Raw genomic sequence first — 21,865 nt, 5'->3', positions numbered from 1 at the left:
TCGAGACTAATCTGCAAACAAAATTCTTGACCATTCTTCTTCATCCCACTGCATGTGTTCACGGGCGTATCGCAGTCTCGCTACTCGATGCTGTCTCTCGAGTTTTGGGCCACTCGCTGGTCTTCGGGGTTTCAAATTTGCTTCAGCAAGTATTCTTCTCACTGTACTGTCACTAATGTAGTCCCTCCGGGTCTGAAGTAGCTATTGCTGGACTTCAACTGCATTTTGGTGGCGATTTCTTAACACAGTGGAAATAATATAACGATCTTCTCGGGCACTAGTACACCTGGGGCTGCCATTACAAGGTCTCCTCAGATGGTGTCCAGTCTCTTCGTACCTTCGCTTTACCTTCTGGACCGTTCGTACCGTCACACCCACCATTCTTGCAGTGCGACGCATACTGATGCCTAGTTCTAGAAAAGCCATGATCCTAGCACATTCTTCAACTGAAAGAGGCATGATAAATAAATGTTATGTGCTTTTTAGCATAAATTTTTAAAACAAGCCCCATCGATCTTGAAAAAAATTTAAAACAGAAAGAAAAATGTGAATGGTAAAATTGTAATTCGGAAAAACGCCAATTCTTAAAAGAAGGTTACCGACTATAAAGTTTTTATGTACAAAATTAAATTCTCTTTGGAGTCCTTTTTATTTCGATAGCATATCTTGTGAAGTTAAAACGTTATCCCAATTTTAAAAGTGTGATACTTACTTTTGAAGGCCAGTGTAATATATAAAATTCTCGTGTCACGGTGTGCGGGATCGAACTCCTCCGAAACGGCTTGACCGATTCTCATGAAATTTTGAGTACATATTGGGTAGGTCTGAGAATCGGACAACATCTATTTTTCATACCCCTAAATGTTAAGGGTGGTCCACACGATTTTTTTTTTAATAATTTTTGACATTAATTTTTTTAAATTTGTTTGATTATGAGTCAGAATTAAAAATACATACAACTTCAAATTTTCACCCATCTACGATCAGCAGTTACTTTTGTATCGTGATTTTATCGGCAATACAACGTTTGCTGGGTCAGCTAGTATTATATAGAAATCTAGGTTTTAAGATTCTTAGGATTTAAAAGAGTGACAATGAGTTCCTTGCTACTTCTTTCTCATAAGCTCAATCCTTTACGAAGTAGCGATAAATTCAATAGAAAAAAAAAAAAAATTTTTTGACATTAATAACTGTCATTTCCGTGACCTACATGAAAAAAGTGATTTTGATTTGATCTTGATTGGAAATATGTAGGTATAAACTAAAAAACATAATATGTATTGCAACATATCGAAGTTATTTTTTTTTGTTCTCCATGTGAATAGATTTCATCGTTATTTTTGTTTATGTTAATGTGAGTGGACTTAGATAATTATGACAAACTGAAACCAATATATTTTGTATTATCATTTCATTAGTTATAATTAAATAAATATAAATATAAATATAAATACAGTAATTGGCCATTTAACGCGTTTTCATATTACGCGACTTTAAATGCGTTTATAATGTTGTAATCTAATTAATTAAAATGTGGAGTAGAGTAAAACTAGTGGGAGACTCCTTTGCACAGGATGCCGGCTATTATGGGTACCACCACAACGACGCTTTTTCTGATTTCTGCTGTGAAGCACTAATGTATAAACGTTACCGTGTTTCATCCTGAAGGGCGCCGTAGCTAGTGAAATTACTGGGCAATGAGACATCTTATGTCTCAAGGTGAAGAGCGCAATTGTAGTGCCGCTCAGAATTTTTGGGGTTTTTCAATAATCCTGAGCGGCACTGCATTGTAATGGGCAGAGCGTATCAATTACCATCAGCTGAACGTCCTGCTCGTCTCGTCCCTTATTTTCATAAAAAAAAAGTAAATAACACTGAGTAAACCCTAATGTATTTTATTATTATAATTCAAAGTTAAAAGTGTTATGTTTTGACATCATAAAACTAAAAAGTAGCTCATTTGTATTTAAAGCCGATACAGCCAATAGGAGCTTGTTCCTGATTGGCTGATCGATATAGGATTGCCAACCTAAGTCTACTAATTTTTCATGGTTGGTGCAGCTTGGCTAACGATAATACTGATTCTGCATAATATATAATAATAAGCTGACACAGCAAACGTTTTGCCATATAAAGTAATTAAAAAGAAATTCAATAATTAAAATTTTTGCGGTATAATGTAGGATTTAAAATCACTTATTGAACGTCAAAAGCTACCACCCATTCGAAAGAGACTGCCTCAGACCTGAGAAGAATGGGCGCAAGAAACTCAGCGGGCTTTTTTTTTATTATATAAAATATGGATTATAATGTGATATTGACCAGTAAACATTTATAATTAAAGAGCCTGAGGGTGTTCGCTTTATTCCCAGTCCGTGGTGTCATTAAGAAAATCGTTTATGCTATAATAACCTTTCCCACACAAACGTTTTTTAACAATTCTTTTAAATTTCGTAACACATTTGTTTTGTACATTTTCTGGGATCATATTGTAGAAGCATATACATCGCCCAACAAAAGACTTACTAACTCGACTCAACCGAGTAATAGGCGTAACAAGTTTATGTTTGTTAGTCGTGTTAACATTATGAATGTCACAGTTTCAAGAGAATTCCTCAATGTGCTTATGAACATACAGAACATTATCAAAAATGTATTGAGAAGCAACAGTCAAAATGTTTATTTCTTTAAATTTTTCTCTTAATGATTCTCTAGGACCTAGGTTATAAATCGCGCGAATAGCCCTCTTTTGCAGCACAAAGATGGTATTAATATCGGCCGCACTGCCCCATAACAAAATACCACAGGACATAATACTATGAAAATAACTTAAGTATACTAATCTCGCCGTATCTATGTCAGTTAACCGTCTAATTTTCTTAACCGCATATGCTGCAGAACTATTTGAGGATCGACTACCAAATATATCGTACGTATATGCAGGTATACATAAAATTTATCGTACTACAATTATTGTATTCGATTGCCATCTTGCAACCTGGATTGCGGATCTGTGGATGGAATAGAATATTATAGAAATCGCGTCACAAAAATAGGTGTTGATGGTAGAGGGTTGAAAATTTATGGTTGCATGTATTTTTGAATAAAAACAAAATGAAAGAATAAGAATACAATTTAGGGGGATGAAAAATAGATGTTGTCAGATTCTCTACCCTATCCGATATGCACGCTAAGATTCACGAAAATTGGTCGAGCCGTTTCAAAGTATATTAGATGAATCAATAATGGCTGATCATAATTTTAAATTAGCACCGCAATCGTCACTAAAGCAAGTGTAAAATTATATAAATGCAGTAATGTTATAGGAAGAGGAAATTCTATTGTTTTGTTTTGTGTTTGTTTCCGTTATACTACGATTTCACTACATTAGATACCTTTGCTTTTCCAGTGGGAGGTTTCTTTGCACAGAATGGACGGATATGTTCCTGTTTCGCCCCGAAAAGCTTCGCCCCACACAAAAAATTCTTTTTTCGACCCAGATTTTATTCCTGTTTCGTCTCGAAAATAAGAATATTTAATAATATATTATTTTATTCTTGTTTTGCCCCAGTTTTTGTACTTTATTCGCCTCGGGTAGTAATTTATGTGTTTTACATGTTTTGTACGGACAGCATACAAAATATTTTAAAATCTTATTTTTGACGATAAATCTTATATCTTTAAACGAGCAATTCTTGTATATATATATATAATCTGAATCTCGGAAACGGCTCCAACGATTTTCATAAAATTAAGTATGCAGGGGATTTCGGGGGTGATAAGTCGATCTAGCTAGGTTTCAATTTAAAAAAAATGGTTTTATCCATGTTTGAATGAGAAACAGCTACAATAACATTAGAATACAAAGGTAAATTTCGCCACTATATACAAGACTATTATAGCTCAGATGGGACATTGGGTGATCCGGAAAGCAGAAGACCCCGGTTCGAATCCAGATGTCCTATTAGTTTTTTTTTTGTTCAAGTTTTGTACATTCTTAAAAATCCGAGCAAGGCTCGGTCGTCCGGATATTATTATAAATGAGCTCAACAAGTAAGTACTCAATACAAGAAATCAATTAACGGAAACAGGAGCCTTTTAACTAATTCAAATTGTAATATAAATTTAAAAAAACTATGTTAAAATAAAAAAAATGTCTTTAGGTGATTTTATGTTGTCTATAATTAATGCAATTGATCTGTGATTATTATTTAAGGCTAAGTGGGTACCACAGCGGCACCATTTTTTGCCATCAAGCAATCAAATTGTGCAACTATTTTGTGTTTATAATATGTTTAATTTCTACAATTAATTTTAAATAGCCATCGTTTATTGCACCTCTGCAATTAGGAGGGAAAGAATTAGGTTTGTTGGACGACGTGCTGGTGAAATTACTGGTCTTATGATGTTTAACATCTTAGGTTAAGGATTGGTCTCCGCTGTGCTTAAACTTGATACTGCAGGCGTAGTCACAGAGTTCGGCTACTAATACTACGCCTAAGTGGGCGTACTCGAGCCAGTCTCAAAGAATTTATGACGTTGACGTGCCACATGTTAAACTTTGCTAATAATTGAAACAAAAATGCCGGATTGCGTAGTAAAATTTTGTAAAAATAATAATGCAAGAAATAAGATAACTGGGAACACATATCATCAGTAAGTATTTTGTATTTTATTAGTTTCAATGTAAAATAACACGAAGCGTATTTAAGTTTCAAAATTTGAAATATGTCATTGATTGTCAAATTGCCACGCACACAAGCATTTTTAGATAAAACACACTACATCATAAAGCTGCCGTAATAAAAGAACTATTGTTCTCAGGTAGTACATTATCTAGTTGGAGCGGAGTGGAGACCAATACGCAGTCGCGATGTCAATCAGAACTTTGGGAGTTTCAAGAATCTGAACTGAATAATCTCATCACTTTTCTCATCACACTCATCACCTTATAAAAGAAAGTAATAATGATCATTTACATCAGGTTATAAATATAAATAAATATTGATACACAAAACACAAATTATCTTGTCCCAAACTAGGCATAGCCTGTACTACGGGTACAAGACAACGATATATCTAATACAATATACTTACTTAAACATACATAAATATTTATAAGTTTCCATGACTCGGAAACAAACATGCATATTCATCATATAAATGATTGTACCCGGCATTCGAAACCGGGACCTCTAGCTCAGTAGGCAGGGTCACTAACCACTGGGCTATAGGGGTTCTATTGTCAAATACTTAAACAATAGTGAATTGCCCCGTAATTTATATGCTGGTTTATGGAGTGATAGTTGATACACATTTAACTGTATAGGAATCTTTAAATATTATATTTTATATGAGTAACATAATAAAATACAATAATATCGATAGAGGAAGAGAAACAACTAAGTAACGCATTTGATTCACAATTACGTATCGCTGCTTCGGTGAGACTAAAAAGGCTCATTTTGTGGGATTGGAACTAACAGACGGAGCTTAGACAAGTTTTTGAAGAACGAAGATGGAAGCCGGCGGGCTGGTTTGAGAGAACGAATAATATATAACACACACATGCAAATGTTTGCTATTTTGAACATTTTCTGGTGGTACACAAATTTGTAAGGTACAAAATCCTTAAAGTAAAAATGTTCTATGCAGAAACGAATCTGTCATCATTCAAGGTAGAGAAAACATTTCCGATCTCCTTGATGTCTTGGCGTTCCGTCCTGTATCTTCTACCGCATATATCACGGAGCGTGCTCAGAAGAGTTGGAATTCCACCATCGGACATTACAGAATGCAAAATTCTAGCCGTATCAGATCTGGCATTTCACTACTACGTGGTTTGCGAGGAACTACTTGCCTCACACATCCATTTTTTGTAACATATTACCTGTTTGCACTTTTTCCTGACCGATACAATTAAAAGGCCGGCAACCCATCTTTTGCCCCTGGTGTAACGAATGTCTATACGCATTTGCCTCACCACTACTCATCAAGCGTGCCTCGTGACCGTTTGCCTCCTCTTATATTTAAAAAATTATATTATTTATGGAACGGACTAGTAAAAAAATAAAGACTCCGTGTCACCTTACATAACAGTGTAGCACAAAAACAAGCCGATATACGTGTAAATACATGCCCCACGCACACACTTACACTACTACAGGCCGACAGGCGGCCATTATGAGAATTGTCATCGTCTGTGACAGATTGATTTGCGTCTCAATAAAATATTTTTAAAATGCTGTCGTGCGTTGTGAAAAAGTATAAAAACGATACTATATAAGTATTTGTGGCCATATATGATTATTTAAAGGAGAAAAAATAATGTAACTAGTATCCCCCGTAACCGCACACACACTAGCATAACGGTGCTTCACTTGTCCTTCTTTTTTTACTCGTCCGAGATTTATGGTAGGATATTAAAAAACATATCGTGTCGTTAGAGATAATGTTAACTAATATATTTAAATAAGACCACAGTAGGTGAACCAAAAAACTGGCGCGCACCGAACCGAGACCGACACGTCATTATGAACTAACGAAGCGACTGTGCGGTAGATTGATAGTTTACGCTATGACTTCATGGCCGGAAGTGAGTAGGTGTTGCGTAGTACGTAGGGGACAATGCTGGGGGCAGAGACAAAGGAATTACAGATAAAAGTTAGTCAAAGTCAAATAAACTAACTACTAAACACCAGAATTCCACCGCAGGGCATTACGACAAAATGCTAAATACCAGCCGCAACAAGTCGACGTCCTCTGTACTCTTTTACTAATATACTTTTTTTTTAAATTCACTTTCTGGCTACAGCCAGTTTGTGGAATAAATTACCGGCTGCTGTTTTCCCGAATAGATACGACTTAGGGACCTTTAAGAAAAGAGCATACTTCCACCTTAAAGGCCGGCAACGCGTCTCTTGACACTTGTTGTTGCGGATGTCCATAGGCTGTTGGGGAGAGGCCCTATCATGTGAGCCACTTGCCCGTTTGCCCCCTCTTATATATACTTGTCCGGTTTTTATTTCTGCCATGAAGCAGTAATGTGTAAGCATTATTGCGTTTCGGATAGAAGGCCGCCGTAGCTAGTGAAATTACTAGGCAAATGAGACTTGACATCTTATGTCTCAAGGTGACGAGCGCACTTGTAGTGCCACTCAGAATTTTAGGATATTTCAAGAATCCTGAGCGGTACTGCATTGTAATGGGCAGGGCGTATTAATTACCATCAGCTGAACGTCCTGTTCGTGTCGACCCATATTTTCATAAAAAATAAGTAAAAAATCTTTATTTAAATATGCCTAATACTAATAATACCTAGCCTTTTATAATTCATACTTAAAGTTTTCTTATTATTCTATAACTTTATTAAAATAGAGAGTATTAATTTGAAACAGAATGTATGACAAGCCTACGTACAAATAAATTAAATTTCTTTTTTATTGTGCTGGGTTATAAAGATACACCGAAAAACGATTGATATCTGATAAAATACATTTATCATGATAGGCTAGATATCAGGCCACTAAATATATTTAGTGTTAATTTGTAGTGCGTCAATGATAAAGCATATATTTTTATGTATGAAGCTAGCTTGAACAAGTGCTGAATGAAGAATACGGGGCGTATTGAATTAATTAAGTACCCCGCGCCCGCCCATTGTATAAATTGTCATATCTATGGGTTCCTGTTAAGAAATCATCAACATAGGATATACTGAAATCTTCTCCGAAACACATCGCATTTAATGGTATAAGTATTATTCCAATCGGTTCAGTAGTTTTCGAAGCATAACCGAGAGAGAGTATTGCTGTCATCTCAAGTCAGGCGCACCCCAGTATCAAGTTGAAAAAATATTCTTACCTGATTTATATTATTCCTTAGCACTGGCGATAGCGATCGTTTACCATTGAGCAAGCTCGGGTATTTTCGTATTCTATAAAAAATCTCTTTCAAATAAATTTCGTTTTATTAGCAAACCCAACGTAGTCCTAACCGAATATTGCATAAAACTTAGATCATTCATACGCCTAGATAGACTGTGACAGCTGTGAAAACGTCGAAAAAAATGAGATTGACAGTTTTCCTCTATTTTGAGCAATGCACGCACACCAACACAGTGACATACAAATTGCGAGTGTAAGACATAGCTTGTGATGCACACTAAAGTAAACCTGGCCTGTTTTTATCGGTTGTCTAGCAGCAAAAGGCTCTATCTAGACGTATAAATTATCTATCGCTTAAATCAGTTTTCGATATGCAGCGACGAAATTTTGGATTAATATTCCATCACCAAACCCGGAGCCAGCGTAGTTTATCTGGTTTTAAAGCTAAATTAAAGAAATTTATTTTTGAGCACCAAAAAAAGAGGAACTTTTAACTATAAACACCAGTGCAATCTAGTTTGTTTGTTGAAATTTTTGAATGTATAATATTTTAACTTTAATTTTAACGAAGAAAGTACTTACCTGCTAACGAAGATGTAACGTTTAAGAAGTGTAATTAGAAAGGCGTGCGCTACTTATGACATTCGTGTGTGGCGTCATTTAGTGGTCCCACTGGAAGATCAGCGCTGGTTGAGACAGTTATCAGCATTATGCTGGTGTGACCAATTTGTGACAAATACTCCAAATTGTAGTTTGTTTGTATATATGTTTTTTCTATTATATAATGTAAATATTGTGTTTGTTACAAATAAATATATTTGTTCTTTCTTTCTTTCAAAATAATTGAACTGTTGGTTAAAGAAATCACGGTTGGGAAAGGTTGTTTTGGTATATTATGAAGATTCTAAGTTTCATAATCAACATTTTATGTAATTGACTCAAACGACGCATATCTTACCGAGCCGTAACGTTACCGCTATAACTCTATATTTATGTCGACTAATGAGGCAAACATTATCATTAGATGAGGTTCCATACTTAGTAACTAAGAGGTCGCAATTATCCTTCCCGGACAAATGTCATTTTCAAACTATTATGTTTTGAAGGTAAGGTAGGGTGGTGGTGTTGAAATAGACCCAAAGAGGATGTAAATACTTCGTAATAAGAGGCGGAACTGCCTAATAAAGTATTGAAATTTACTTTTGTATGAAACGTGCAGTGTTTTTTTTAATGAAAATAAAGGACGAGAGGTACAGTTCGTTCAGCTGATGATAATTGATACGCCATGCCCATTCCAATGCAGTGCCGCTCAGGATTCTAGAAAAATTCTGTGCGGCACTACAATTGCGCTCGTCACGTTGAGACATAAGTTGTTAAGTCTCATTTTCCCAGTAATTTCACTAGCTACGGCACGCTTCAGACCGAAACACAGTAATTACACATTACTGCTTCACGGCAGAAATATGCCCCGTTGTGGCACCCATAATCTAGCCGGCATCCTGTGCAAAAGAGCCTCGCACTGATTAAATAATGTTTGATTTCACGTATCTTTGAAATAGTAGTAATTATAGTAATTCGCGACGAAGTATAATCCGGCTTAGTTTGAAAGCGAACAGTTACAAACAATATAGTGGTTTCCGGCTTTCTCCGTTTTTAACAAGATCATAGCCGTCACCTGTCAATCTATCAATGACTGCACGTTTCATACAATCGAGTGTATCACTTTTTTCTTACGGCCATTTTCAATAACCTATCTAGGTAGACAAATCTATCCTTTTACGCTTACTTACATTTCAATAACCTATTGACAGATAGCATTGGACTATAACTATATCGGACATAACTATGGATAGATAATATCTTGTTGTTAAACGGTGATAGCAATATATCCATCCAGAGGACGCAGTCCCACGAGATGGTCGGACCAAATACGATCTGCTCTAAACATCAACTTCCATGATGCCCTTCATAAGGCTAAGGATCGCAGCAGATGGAGGGGAATCGTACGGGAGAAACTGATGCAGCGGGGAGTCACAACCCTCAGTAATGAGGAAAACGACGCGAGGAGGAGGGAGCAATATTTCCGTAACTAGAGATACGTTATTGAAAACGGCTGTAAGAGAGTTTCGCTAAGCCGATAGATAAAACAAAGAAATTTTCAAATATACCTAATGTTGAATTTGATATTAATTTGACCTGGGGTAAAAAAGGAGAGAACTTTAAAGATCCGACAGAGCAAGAGGCGCTATCTAGACGTATAAATTATCAATGCTATAGGCATACTACAATCAAAAAATAATTATATTTGTTGTATATTTGTTCAATTATCGTTCATTAAATTTTTTGTTCTTCAAATAAGGTTAATGTTTCAAATAATATTCATTTATACTTGGTACAAGTTAATACAATCAATTAAAATGACCTAGCTAACATATCACTTTCTTAATAGACGAGTTTTTTTTTCTCTTTTTTGTTCATATAACTGTTTGTGACAGCGGTAACCATGTTTGTTGTGATAAAAAATAGTCCAGATATGCAAATGTGAGAATATAAAAACATTATAACAGTTATTGAGCTTAGATAATTTATACGTCTAGATAGAGTCTCTTGCTGTTAGACAACCGATGAAAACAGGCCAGGAATATTAGTTTCGTGTACGTGGCAAGCTACGTCTTACACTCGCGATTTGTATGACACTTTGTGTTAGTGTGCGTGAATTGCTCAAAATAGAGGATAGTCCTAAGCTCAATTTTTTTCCACGTTTTCACAGGTGTCACAGTCTATTTAGACGTATAAATGATCTATGTTACTGAGTATTGGATGGATCTAACAGATACCACAAATAATACAAGGTTATTTCACTATGGGTATACTGTAATCATAGACATAGAATATAACAGCGAATATACGACCTGACAAAGTTTGTCAGTGTGTGCTTGGCTAGTGGTTTAATTTTGAAAAGACTATCTGTCTTATTCACAATGACTTAGCGGAGATTTAAAACATCGCTTTCATAATCGCATATTAGAGCTGAAACGCTCATTATCTCTTCGATAAATCTGACGTGACTTATAGTAGCTAGGCCCTTCTATATACTTATTTTAAGCACTCCAACGCAAAAAAACATGGCCGATATCGATCAGCTGTTCGTTGAATAATGTGTTAAATAGCTTCCCGCCAAAGAGTATAATAATATATAGGGTAAAGAGAGCCCTCTCTACGCATTATGAGCTGTCTATTTGAAAACTAGCGCCATCTGGAGATTGGCCCCGAAAATAACTATATATAAGCTCGAAATGATTAAATTCATTTTTAATGTTGTGACGCAATTAAATAACTAACTCTACTTTTTAATGTAGGTATTGCAATTTTTTACAGCCTAAGTCTGCGTTGGTTGTAGGACTCACGTAAAACCTAGGTGCCTACCCACTAAACACCACCTGAGGTTGGCTTTGGGCAACTGCCCTCTAAGCCTTCATCGAAGGCGACCTTCTCTTGGGGAGAGAGAGGCGCAAGCGGCACTCCCTATAGAGTATCCGCTGAGACAAAGCTGAGATTATGCTGAGCTTCAGTTAAGACAACCCAATAGAAAGGTTGAGTTCACGTTTCATTATACGCAATCATTAAACGCATATAAAACATGGAAGCATTTCTGACGCTTCAAAATAGCGTATTTCAAACTATCCCGTATTGGGCAGGGCTTACAAACTGTCCTGGCACGCGCATTAGTTCGGTTGGGCGAATGAGTACGATCGGATCCTAGTCGGGCGGGATTTTAAAAACAACTGAAACAAGGCACGGACTAGTAAAAAAATAAGGACTGAAAGAAAATGAAGAAAAAATTTCTGTTTAGCACCAAAATAAGCCGATTTACGTGTAAATACAAGGCCCTACGCACACAATTACACTACTACAGGCCGATATGCGGCCATTATGAGATTTGTCATCATCTTTGACAGATAGTTTGCGTCTCAATAAAATATTTTAAAAATGCCGTCGAGCGTTGTGAAAAAGTGTAAAAACGATACTATATATAAGTATTTGTGGTCATATATGATTTTTAAGGGAGAAAAAATTGTGTAACTAGTATCCCCCGTAACCACACACACACTAGCATATCGGTGCTTCACTTGCTAATATCACGGCGTGGAGTACTCCTTTTTTACTCGTCCGTGGAAACAAGGATTTAAAATAAATAGTACGGTACGGTAGTTGAATCACTTTTCACGTGTCAGTAGACCAATTCCTTAAAAATACAATAAAATAAATTTTATTTGAGGGATGCTATTATGCTTCTACATTTTACTAACTTCTTGTTATATAACTAAAATATTTATTTAGTTACACACAGATTTGGTTTTTGGTCTTTTTATGGTATGGTACCTGTTCGGTCAATGTGCTAAAGCTTTATTTTCTAACTACCCTCATCTTGTCGAAGTGACAGCTGTCAACGCCAACGGGATTGTGCGAATGACACACAGGAGTCGAGAGTCCGCGTCCGACCACTGCCAAGAAGAGGTGCTGCCACTTTGTAGTTTGAAAACCCCCTTGTTCTTTGTTGATCCGAGGCAAGAAGAGGAAATATTTTAAGGTTAGTGGTCACTATTTTATCTTTGTCCCGATTTTGCACCTTGAGATAGGGATCTAAGAGGACTCACATTAATTCCTTAATTATAAAATAATAAAGTACAGTCCATTTAAAATAATATTTATATCGAATTACCAGCGCTAGTTGTAACAGTAACTATACTGCCGTGGTATTTAATTTTTTGGTAATAATCACTTTTTTCGACTCTTTTTCCAACTATTCTTATATAAAATGAATACGTGCTAGTGCAGTCAGGATACGTAAATATTTATGGATAAAAGCTGTTCAATGAGAGACATGAAAATGATTGGATACCTAAAGAGACGTGTGTTGAGTTCAATTTAAAAATGAAGATTTCCATTTATTCAAGAAGAAATTCACGACGTATGCAACCGATATATCACTTTTCTTCTGCAGATGGCTATTCGTTCTATTTATAACCGAGGTCCTAAAGAATTGTTAAGAGAAAATCAATGTAAAGAAATAAACATATTGTTGTCTCTCAATGTAACTCTGTTAATGTAATGTATATAGGAACATAAGACAGATGAGCGCTACATGATCTTGTGCAGACCCTCTGTACCAATGATGTATGATCCGGAAACCTCGTAGAAAAACCACATGCAAACACCCAAAATATGGGCGTAACAGCTACCACCTTGACTGTTTAATATTTAGTTTGTTGTATCACAAGTTATAATAAACAAATAGTAGGAATAGAAATACTTTATGCAAACAAAATAAATCTTATATTATTCTTATATTATTTTTAATACTTTGATTACATTGAATTAAATCTATCATTACGAGGGGGCGAACCAAAATATTGGCAACATTTCCACGTTGGATAGCTAGACTGATCCGTTGACTAAAATAGCTGCGAGCGCATGGGTTGCCAGAAGCCCTATTGAGGCGAGAAGATAGTACTTTGTACATTCTCGGCGTCTCTGGGGCCCACGGGCCAAGTATCTCGACACCAAACGGCACAAAGATGTAAGGGTCACTTATACATATTTGAAACGTTTACCTGTCTTCGATAGTCGAAGCAGCAGCGCCAACACCAACTGACGTAACTTGGACATGAGAAGGAGCCAGAGTGTCGACACAAGCCGCGTCCCACACCAGTTAGTAGGTACCTACTATAAAATATATCACCAGGCAAGAGGCCGGCAGGCAGTCTCTTACCTTCTTCTTTACCTTATTTTTACTGATATCAACTTTGTACTGTACCTTATTTTAATATAACTTCTTTGTACTGTAACTTATTTTTATTACTTTATATCATCTATTTACTGTAACTTTTTTTACTGTTTTATACAATACACAGAACGTCATTGGTTTTATTATTATTTTTATAATCAACAACAATTTTTACAATTACGAATATGACAATGGTTTCTCATCATTTATAACACTATAAACGGACACGATTAATATTGCTTAGTACTTATAAAGTTTGATCTGACACATGACCTCCGCAGAAAGTTCCATTAAAAGAACTACAGCCAACACTTGATATAATTTCCGTAAACAAAATTACCAACATATAAAAAGCAATTTAGACGTACAATATCGTGATAGCGAGGGATACACTAATTATCCATCATTATTCATTTTTACGCTGCGGATATTAAGTTAATGATAACTTGACTACATGAATGAAGAAATGTAGCGGCTAGGTACATAATTTTTAATTTTGGCATAAGGTCAGTTTAGCACTGATTGAAATTTACTTTACATACCCCTTCTTATACAAAAAAAACGCGATCATATCAACTAGTACTTTGTGAGCAACTTTATTCTCATCCTTAAAAAATGTCTATACAAGCTTCTGTGCTCGACTTTTAAGTTCTTATCTGGCTCCCTCGAGAACTCCTGATGATGTATGGTTGAGTAGTTAAAGGCGTGACAGAGTGACACACAAACAAACATTCCTTTTAATTTTGATTGTTAGCCAACTCAACAGTGTCAGATGGTGCACTAGGCTGTCAAACTGTAATCAGCTTCCGTGTGGTGTCAGGCAGGGCGCTTACCTCTCCTGATCTGTTTAATATTTATAAATGAATGGACTCCAGTGGGGTTGGGGTTGGATAGCAGATACGTCGATAAACTAAGCTAAATGGTGTTGTATGAAAGGTAGGCGAAAGAGCATAATCTAACATATAATATAAAGAAAACTAATTAAGAAAATCAAGGGTGTGAAATAAAGAATTATTATTATTAAGAAAATTAAGAATGATTCAAAATACTGAAGCCATAACATACAATTATTATCATTGCTTTTGCATCCTGATGGCTACTTCGGTGGATATATTCAATAATCATTGCAATGTTCCATGCATTGTATTCGTATCAACTTCCCATAGTTTCACAGGTCAGACGGGATCGTTACCAAAAAAGGCTTGGCTGATTCACCATAGTGGTGCGATACGATAGGGGTACCTTAAAATAGCTCGCACAACCGCCTAATGGCCAAAAATGTAAAAATGTTACTACCCCTGCTGTTGCAAGAAAGTATCGGCTCAGATTCAATAAAAATATTATCACCTAAAATAAATGTAAGAAAAAGAACTTAAAAACATGAGCCTTTCCTTAGAATGTCAAATTCAGTTTCAACGAAATCAACCGAAACATTTTCGTTTATATATTATATCACTTCATTCATGACTCAGGCTTACAACATTAGTTTATATAAGTCCGCAATACATTTGATAAATGTTAACATCAAGGAATACCAAGCATTACTTTCAATTAGCTAGGCTATTTAATTACTTATTTTACCTAAAAGTGTGGGTTGATAATCAAACTTAGATTCCAACTAACAAATACCTCAATTAACTAATATTATGTATAGCGTTGAATCATCATTTCATGTTTCAGGGTGTTTCAGTATTCCATTTCAGTATTCAGTTGGAAACGCGCGCGGAGCGGTGTCACACGCGCCGCCATTTTTAAAATAGTTTCGCGCCAAAACTATGTCTCTTATTTTGAATGTGCATTAATTCTATATCATTTATCATTAAATTTTATAATTTATCTGTAAGTTTTGTGAATAAGATCTCTAGTAAATCATATAGAGTATTTAAATCAGAACTATTAGGTACTAATAGGTTTCAGCCATAGACATTTTATATTTTTAATATCGAATTATTTTGGATAAATAAACTAATATTTCGCAACTTTTCTTACCAAATCTGCAAGTATATGCCATTTTTGTAAGAAAATGCAAATATCTAGTTATATATTATCATACAGTTTTCATATAAAAAATGATATTTCAAAATGTCACTAAAGAATCTGAGCTTATTTCAACCTTTGTCCAAAAATATGGTGTACCATCACAGACAGACAACACCAATGAAGGCTCCTCCATCCGCGCTATCCAGAAGTATTTCTAAGTCCGCTGAAACTTTGGTTGGCACGACTAGACATGGTAATTCTTAAACTTTTATTCGTATAGGAATTAAAGTAGTAATTCTATAAAATAATAGTTAATTGTTTAATGTGTTAAGAACGTTAAAAGTGATGCATAACGTTGTAATTAAAAATGTATAACATTAGGTGCATTACTTTGAGTAAGTCGACATTTTGAAGTATCAAGGACAAAATTTATAGGAGAAACCAGACGAAAAAACCGTCAAGGAGAGATGTCAAAAGACAGGGGGAGCAGTTGGTCGAATGGTATGATTATTTTTTGTGATCACCGGAACCATTAAATTTGGAGATAAGTACGAAAAGGGCAAAAAAATCTGCATGCATAGGCCCATCTGTCTGCCTGAATATTTATGACATTAAGATGCTAATATTGAAAATGGCTAGAAAGACAGTTTTTGAAAGTCGATTTTATGCAATTTATTTATTATTTACAACAACAAACCTAAAAAATCCCCTATGCTTGTTAAATTATGCTCTCTAATTTAGATGAGTCGTTAATCACTTGAAAGCCTCATGAATTGTGTATATAACTAATTCTAGTAGGCTTTTAAGGATCCAGGAATATCATAACCTGAGACACAATAGAAAATTGTATTATTTTAAAAGAGCGCAAAATATAAGACTGAGTGAGTTTCTTGCGCCGTTTGTTGTAAAAAACTTTAATCTACCAAGAAATTTTACATATTTCTACTATATTTATTTATTATATACTATATTTATTTTATATTACTTTACTGATTGCCTATCTGTACCGTTACTGCAAATATTGCACATTCCATAAAAAAGTCAGTGGAAAAATCAGAGATTTTAAAGAATTTTAAATTATTATAATATACAGTCTTATTAAATATGTCTTTTTTTAGGTAAAGAATTAAAAACTCGAAAAGCAAGGAGTACGGAAAAGCCTGCCGCTGCCATAGCGAAGGGCACCAGTTCCCTTGGACTGCCAGCTCTAGCGAAGTGGAACGGTGATGACGATAGTCTTAAGTCTAGGAACGGAAGGTACGTAATATGTTCATATTGATTTCAATATAAATTTATTTTAAATACAATTATTAAAGCACTTTCATACAAATTATCTATCCCCAACTGTAATATGGATGCAAGGTAACGCTACATCTATATAAGGATTCATATTCAACATACAAACGAAGGCATCGCTTGGGACTCACACCCTAGATTTTCCTTCGTATCGACATGAAACTACCACCATTCGATGCGAAATTTATCCTATGTGTCTATGGCTACTATTTTTTTTTTTAATTCCATTTCCTTCATTAATTAATTTTCTTTAAAAATTCGCCCAGCGAAACGGGTAGGAACGGCTAGTGTATGTATAAATAAAAATAAATAATTAAATAGTCGTTATACCAAAGCAAGTGATCGTCACATTTTGACTTTATACACTGTCCCTCGTTTTGTTTGTAAAGAACCGCATAGAAAATTATAAATAGATGCACTTAAAAGCATTAAGCAATTAAAGCCTCAATATTTATCTTCACAAAAGCAGCAATCATAATATATAGCCTTGAACTCAACACCTATGGTAAAGGCAAGGGCTTTTGTCATGAATTTTAAATGTAGTTCGCCGTACCTCCCGCCAGCTAGCGTTTACCCCCCGGCTGTCACTCAATCACTTCCGTTTCCACGCAATCAGGTTTACCAGATTGACCGATTACAAGAATCATGAGCTTTACCAACGATTTGGTTTAGTAAAGGAAAGCTAATTGAAAACATTGGACACGGAAAGGGCAATGGTATCAATCACTTTAAGTTTCATTAAAAAGAAAAGGGCGAAACGGGAAATTATTTCTAACTCTATAATAATATAGTTATAACATCACTTTTTTGTGACAGTAAGGGACGAGACGAGCAGGATGTTCAGCTAATGGTTGTTAGAAAACCATGTGTTTCGGTCTGAAGGGCACTAATTATTATGAAAATTTTGTAATCTGTCGCACTCTATGCAACTATAATAAACAATTCAACAGTACTGAATATAGTGGCGAATAAGCGAATAATAAATAAATAAATTTTTTGAATGTTTCCACGTGTTTGTGAATTATATTATTTGTATTTAGCTACGTAATATACTTTTAAATTTATTAAAATATGTCTTATGTTTAGCATTTATAATATAATTTGTGTCAAATTGCCTTCTAATTAACATTATTATTGAACGGCATAGATATATATTTTATTTGTATAAAAGTAATCCTAGTACATTATAATTACTATAACATGAAAAACTCTTTTTTTTTATATCTACCTGACATAAAAAACTAGTTCCAACATCATTTTAAAAGTATTACTTTTAGTTTATCATCTGTAGTATTTCAATCTCTCTCATTCAACACAGGTAAAGTGAATTAGTAAACATAAACTTGTTATGCCTACTACTGGGTTAAGTCGAGTTAGTAAAATATTTATTGGGCGATGTATAAGCGTTTTAATCCCAGGAAATGTTCAAAGCAAATATTTTACGAAATTCAAAAGAATCGTTAAGAAACGTTTATGTGGTAAAGGTTACGAATACATTAATTACTTTCTTAATGATACCTTGGTATAGATAATTCTTGCTTGCGACCGTTCTTCTCAGGTCTGAGGTCTTAGGTTAGGCCTTTCGGCTCTTATTAGTAATTTTCATTATTATAACACTAAGGGATTGATTGTAACTAATTCTAGTAGCCTTCATAAGATACATAATAGCTTTAAGGGTAAATGTTATTCTAACTTTTATAATAAAGCCCCAGCCACTGTTCAGGCATTATCTATAAATAAATTTAAATGTTTTATAAAAAAAATCGCTCTGTCGTAAATCCTACTACTCCACAGCTGAATATCGAAGTGATCCGACAGCGTGGGACTAGATTATGATCATTTTATAGCAATAGCAATGACAGTACAATATTGTATACTAGCTGACCTGGCAAACGTTGTTTGATTTCATTGAGATCGGTCGAATAGATTAGGAGTTATTAGGGGACATACAAACATACATTCTCTTTTATATATATAGATAGATTTCATTAAAAAGAGGGCAAAAAAAGAATGCTGGGAGAGTTTCTTGCGGCGCTTTTTCTCTCTCAGAGCACCATTTGTTTCCAAAGCGGGAGTAGTATTTAGTATATTAGAAATGACATGAAAAGGAATTGTAAAGGAATCTATTTTGAGAAAATATATGCCTTTTATGCCTTTATAATGATTGGTCTCCGCTGCGCTCCAACTAGATACCATACTACCTAAGAACAATATCTTTTTTATTACGGCAATTATTAGATGCTTGTGTGCGTGGCAACTTGACTTAATGGCATCATTAAAATTTTGTAGCATTATAATAAATTTTGTACCCAGTGTCTTTCTTATTTCTTGTTGTAATATTTTTACAATTTTTTACGCAACCCGGCATTTTAGTTTCAATTATAAGCATAATTTAACAGAATATGTGGCACGTCAACGTTACTCATTGTTCGAGACTGGCTCGAGTAGCCGCCCACTTGGGCGTAGTATTAGTTGCCGCACTTTGCAAATACGCCTGCGGTATCTATGTCTGAGGCATTTATTTTCGAATTAACAATTAACATCTCACGCTGGATAAAAATATATGAATTTGAATTATTAATAGTGACAGTAAGCCCGATGTCATAATATTGTGAATGTGAATATTGACTTGTAGCACTTGCGAGTACCAGCTACATTATAATGATGACTTTGATGGGCGCTACAAAACAAACATAAACTCTATCAACGTGGACATGACAGAAATAACAGTTTCTATAAAGCCGTTTACTATATTACACTGGCCTTCAAAAGTAAGTATCACACTTTTAAAATTGGGATAACGTTTTAAGTTCACAAGATATACTTTCGAAATAAAAAGGACTCCAAAGAGAATTTAATTTTGTACATAAAAACTTTATAGTCGGTAACCTTCTTTTAAGAATTGGCTGAAAAAAAACTTCAAAAACAAAACCATTCCTTTTTCAAAGTGGACGTTTCCGAATTACAATTTTACCGTTCACATTTTTCTTTCTGTTTTAAATTTTTTTCAAGATCGATGGGTCTTGTTTTAAAAAATTATGCTAATAAACACATCACATTTATTTATCATGCCTCTTTCAGTTGAAGAATGTGCTAGGATAATGGCTTTTCTGGAACTAGGCATCAGTATGCGTTGCACTCCAAGAATGGTGGGTGTGACGGTACGAACGGTCCAGAATGTTAAGCGAAGGTACGAAGAGACTGGACACCATCTGAGGAGACCTTGTAATGGCAGACCCAGGTGTACCAGTGCCCGAGAAGATCGTTATATTATTTCCACTGTGTTAAGAAATCGCCACCAAAATGCAGTTGAAGTCCAGCAACAGCTACTTCAGACCCGGAGGGACTACATTAGTGACAGTACAGTGAGAAGAAGACTTGCTGAAGCAAATTTGAAACCCCGAAGACCAGCGAGTGGCCCAAAACTCGAGAGACAGCAATGAGTAGCGAGACTGCGATACACCCGTGAACACATGCAGTGGGATAAAGAAGAATGTTCAAGAATTTTGTTTGCAGATGAGTCTCGATTCTCCCTTTACACTTCTATGGAAGGCGAAGTGTTTACAGGCGACCTGGTGAGCGATACCTTCAAGCCTGCATCTCAGAAAGATTCCAATACGGTGGAGGCAGTGTACATGTATGGGCTGGCATATCTTCAGAAGGTCGCACAGAGCTAGTAGCCATAGAAAATGGCACCCTCACTGGGCAAAGATATGCTCAAGAGATTCTCAATGAGTATGCAGGGCCGTATTTAGCAATTATGGGTGCTGGATCGATGCCGATGCATGATAATGCCCGGCCACACACGGCACATATCGTACAAGAGTATATTCAGGAGGTCGGTATCAGCGTGATGGCTTGGCCATCAAGAAGTCCTAATCTCAACCCGATTGAACACACCTGGGATGAGCTTGGGAGGCTAGTCAGAAATCGCAGACCACCACCTACTACCCTCAGGGCACTAAAGCAGGCCCTGGTAGAAAAATGGGAGAATATTCCCCAACATCGGCTCCGAAACCAAACCGGCTCGAAGTTGTAATCAGAGCTCGATGAGGAAATCCCAGTTATTAAAAATTAAATAACATGTAATACATTTTAGTTGAATTTTTTACACTAAACTATTCTTAGTTGTTCACTAAAATAAAACAATGAAAATAGACATTCTTGTCTATTTTCATTGTTTTATTTTTTTAAGTTAAAAATGTTACTAATGTATAATTTTAGTTTCTAAGAATTAAAGCCTATAAAATTTGCAACAAAACGTTTTTAATCTTCAATCTCTACCTTCTATAGTTAAGAAAAAAATTTAATTTGAAAAGTGTGATACTTACTTTTGCAGGCCAGTGTATGTATCTATAACGGCGGTTCAAATTTTAAGTTGAGGGAAATAATTATTCAAAAGATATTAATTCCAAAATGTAAGAAGTTCTTGATATTTACACTATATATTATTCCCTACGATTTTCCAGAAACTGATTCCTGCCGCCGAATTCCAGCTTCGCACGACTCGCCACAAATTAGGAAATTATCCCCACCATCTGGATATGTGGCGGTCCTCCACAGTGCGGTTTTCAAGGAGCTTTCTTCCACGTACTACAAAGCTATGGAATGAGCTTGCAAAAGGTTGCGGTGTTTCCGGGACAATTCGAATGGGTACCTTATAAAAAAAGCGCGTACACCGTCCTCAAAGGCCGGCAACGCTCCTATGATTCCTCTTGTGTTGTAAGAGAATGTGGGCGGCGTTGATCACTTAACAACAACCCATACGCTCGTTTGTCCTCCTTTTCCAAAAAAAAAAATAGAACAAAGAATCTGTTCCGTCTTTTAAACAGCATATGCCACATTTTGTTCTTAAAAGAAATTACTTTCAAGGTTTTCATAAATTAATACATAATCAATGATTGAAATTTGTAGC

The 21,865-nt window shown here is 35.4% G+C and overlaps 1 protein-coding gene across 2 annotated transcripts in view; it reads right to left on the bottom strand.

Annotated features, from left to right (window-relative positions):
- Positions 1–5,691: 5,691 nt before the first annotated feature.
- The window catches only part of LOC126979166 (CCR4-NOT transcription complex subunit 3), a 101,999-nt gene continuing 85,825 nt past the window's right edge, over positions 5,692–21,865 (bottom strand). For both annotated transcript variants that reach the window (XR_007732757.1, XR_007732758.1), the window contains exon 16: positions 5,692–5,701. The gene's annotated coding sequence lies outside the window, so the exon portion shown is untranslated. The remainder of the gene's footprint in view (positions 5,702–21,865) is intronic.

Source organism: Leptidea sinapis, chromosome 3 (assembly GCF_905404315.1).
Source record: "Leptidea sinapis chromosome 3, ilLepSina1.1, whole genome shotgun sequence".
Classification (NCBI taxonomy): Eukaryota; Metazoa; Arthropoda; class Insecta; order Lepidoptera; family Pieridae; genus Leptidea; species Leptidea sinapis.
Note: the sequence above shows the minus strand (reverse complement) of the source record. Positions and strands in the feature narration are given on the sequence as shown.